General features: G+C 42.9%; 1 protein-coding gene and 1 non-coding gene across 2 annotated transcripts in view; one reads left to right on the top strand and one right to left on the bottom strand.

The window, feature by feature from the left end:
* FBXL13 (F-box and leucine rich repeat protein 13) overlaps positions 1–3,525 on the top strand; it is a 274,784-nt gene that overhangs the window by 252,609 nt on the left and 18,650 nt on the right. The gene's annotated exons all lie outside the window — the stretch shown is intronic.
* LOC114008492 (U6 spliceosomal RNA) lies at positions 3,191–3,292 on the bottom strand. The gene has a single exon (XR_003550021.1). It is a non-coding gene; the product is annotated as a U6 spliceosomal RNA (small nuclear RNA).

Here is a 3,525-nt window from a genome sequence, read left to right as displayed (position 1 = left end):
GCCCGCCCGCCTCCTGCCGCCGCCGGCTTAGCAGGGCCCCAGGGGGGAGACTTACTGCATTCTTATTGAAATGCTTATCAACTTTCCCGTTCTGGACTGCTGGACAGCGCTAGGTCTGCTCATGGGTCTCTGAAACTGAAACTTGACAACTTTGTACCCGGGGGTCTGTGCCTGGCGATTCTGCAGTGATCACCATGCCACAAAACGAACATTAAATTACATCATAATCACTACAGATACCATTTGAATAACCATGAGAAAAAGAGAAGGAAAGTTGAGAGGCTCATGAACGTTCAAAGAAGGCAAAAAGGATAATTGGTTTGAAGACTAAGTTCTATTATAAGAAATGCCACACTGAGAAAATACAAATGAAAAAGACTATCAAGATGCATGAAAAGAGGAACACCAAACAAAAGAATGATGAAAAGACTCCACAAGGAGCAGTGCCTGCCTATCTGTTGTACAGAGGACAGCTCAAGCTAAAGTACTTTCCAATATGATTAAACAAAAATGAAAAGAGAAAGCGAGAAAATGGGAAGCCCCTCTATTCCAAAGTTCGATCCCAGGGAGAAACGTAAGTATTAAAAGTGATTTGAACAGGAAAAACAAAGGAGAACGGAAGAGAATGGTTGCCTAAGTTTGCTCTGTTGGAGATGTATTTACTAGAAAACCACGTAAATATGAAAGATTCACTAGGCCAATTGGCTTACATTTCAAGAAGGCCCACAAAACACATCCTGAACCCCAACCCACCTTTTGCCTGCCAATACTTGGAGTAAAGAGAATCTTTCATCCTGAGTATATTCAACTTTGGTTGTTATCACCAAAGGTTCTGTCATTGAGGTGAACATAAGTGAGTTGGGCCTTGTGACACAAGGAGGCAAGGTTATGTGGGAAAATATGCTCAAGTTACCAACAATCCTGAAAACAACGGATGCATAAATGCTGTCTTACTGATTTGATAGCAGTTTCATACAAGTAACTCCTTGTTTTTTTTGAAGAAGATACAACAATCTGGAAACCCACCATGACTGTGATGTTTCTGAATACTATTGTCTTACATGCCTGCAGTTAAAGATTTATTTTTTTTAGAGAGAGATTTTTGCTATAGGGCACATGAGCTCAACACACAGAGAGAGAGAGAGACAGTCAGAAAACAAGAAATCATCCCCCAGATGGTGGCCATGCTGCAATCCCTTCAACTCCATTCTCCTCTTGGGATTTTGGGCATGTATGCACACACGCCAGCTGTGAGTTTCATGCCTGTGGGTCCGGGACTCAAACCGCAGTCACCCACGTGGGAGTCCAGCAACGTAACCATTACACCATCTGCTGGTCTCATCAAAAGATTATTTATTAAATTGTACAAAAACATTGAAGTGGCCTGGTTTTACAAATTCAAAAGAAAAGCTCATTAAATCTCCAAGCTCAGATTTAAGACTACTGATTTCAGATGCTCAAAGGTAGATTCCCTTGGGAACCAGCAGTTGGCATAATGGCTATGTTGCTGGACTCCCACGTAGTCGACTGCGGTTTGCGTCCTGGACCCGGTGGCTTGAAACTCACGCCGGGTGCATGTGCGTGCGTGCCCAAGATCCCAAGAGGAGAATGGAGGAGAAGGGATTGCGGCGTGACCATCCCCTCTGGGGGGTGATTTCTTGCTTTCTGTCTCTATGTCTCTCTCTGTCTGTCTGGTGAGCCCACGCGCCCTATAGCGAAAAAAAAACTCTCAAAAAAAAAAAAAAAAGGTAGATTCCCTTCAGCACTACCCAGAGTGTGCCCTCGATGCCTGATTATTTCGAATAGCAGGGACCTCACTTTCCCCTGACAAGATGTCCCTTCCAATATTTGACATCACTTAGTTGCTGGACAAGACAGATTTCTATGCCAAGTTAGTCACAGTACAGGAATGAATCAAGCACTAAGTGCTGACTGAGTTGGAAAATAACAAGTTCTGCAAGCTATCAAAAGAGAATCAGTGTTGCCTGCTGTGGTCAGAAAAAGATGACTTCGGGTTAAATGAACAGTATCCTCTAGTTTTTCTCAATGTGTAATATACGTGTGCATCATGTGCAAATCCCAATAATAGTTAAAATTTATTTTATTCCTTTTAACGGCATAAACATTTTTGGGGGGGAGAGGTTTTCCCTATAGGGCATATGCGCTCGCCAGAAAGACAAAAAGAGACAGAGAGACAGAAAGCTAGAAATTACCCCCACCAGGGGGGATAGCCACACCGTGATCCCTTCTCCTCTACTCTCCTCTTGGGATCTTGGGCACAAACGCACACGCGCCTGGCATGAGTTTAAGCCACCGGGTCCAGAACTTGAACTGCGGTCGACTACATGGGAGTCCAGTGACATAGCCATTATGCCAACTGCTGGTCCCATGTAAACATTTTTAATTGATAAAAAAGTTATATAATTTATGGAGTACGACATAATGTTTGATATATGTATACATCATGGAATGCCTAAATCAAGCTAATTAACATCTTACTACTTCATGTACTTATCTCTGTGTGTGTGTGTGTGTGTGTGTGTGTGTGTGTGTGTGTGGTGAGAACATTTAAAATCTACTCTCCCTTTGGGGCCAGCAGGTGGTATGGTGGTTAAAGTGCTAGACTTCCACATGGCCAATCATGGTTTGAGTCCTGGACCCAATGACTGAAAAATCACATTGGGCACATGCGCATGTGTGCCCAAAATCCTGAGAGGAGAATGGAGGAGAAGGGATTGTAGTGTGGCCATCCCCCGAGGGGGTAATTTCTCACGTTCCCTCACTCTGATTCTCTCCAGCAAATTCATGGCAAAAAAAAAAAAAATTGGGAACCAGCAGTTAGCGTAATGGCTATGTTGCTGGACTCCCACGTAGTCGACCGTGGTTCGCGTCCCAGACCCGGTGGCTTAAAACTCACGCCGGGCGCGTGTGCATACATGCCCAAGATCCCAAGAGGAGAATGAAGGAGAAGGGATTGCGGCATGACCATCCTCCCTGGGGGGTGATTTCTCGCTTTCTGTCTCTATGTCTCTCTCTGTCTGTCTGGCGAGCGCATGCGCCCTATAGCGAAAACCTTTCCAAAAAAAAAAAAAAACGACTCTCAGCACTTTTCAAAAATAGCGCATGTTGTTATTAACTATAGTCACCATGTTGTACAACAGATCACCTGAACTTTTTCCTCCTAACTCAAAAAAATATGGATTGATTCATCAATCTGTGAGTCAAATTTGTGCATGGGCCAACCTAATCTCTGTATTATTTCACTTGGTATGTGTGCTGCTGAATTAATCACTAGTTAACATTTATGGGGAGACAGCTCTGTGCCAAGCACTGCCTGTCAAGTAACACCATATATAAAATATTGAGTCTTCGGAAAAGTCATGATATAGTTTTCTATGCAAAAATGTGTCATGACTTTTCTGACAACCCAATATCACAGATAGCCAGAAAATCTTCTTTGTGCTGGGAGTCATATCAGATATATATATATATATATATATATATATGTATGTATACATATAAATA

The sequence above is a fragment of the Tupaia chinensis genome, unplaced genomic scaffold (assembly GCF_000334495.1).
Source record: "Tupaia chinensis unplaced genomic scaffold, TupChi_1.0 Scaffold000044_1, whole genome shotgun sequence".
NCBI lineage: Eukaryota > Metazoa > Chordata > Mammalia > Scandentia > Tupaiidae > Tupaia > Tupaia belangeri.
Note: the sequence above shows the minus strand (reverse complement) of the source record. Positions and strands in the feature narration are given on the sequence as shown.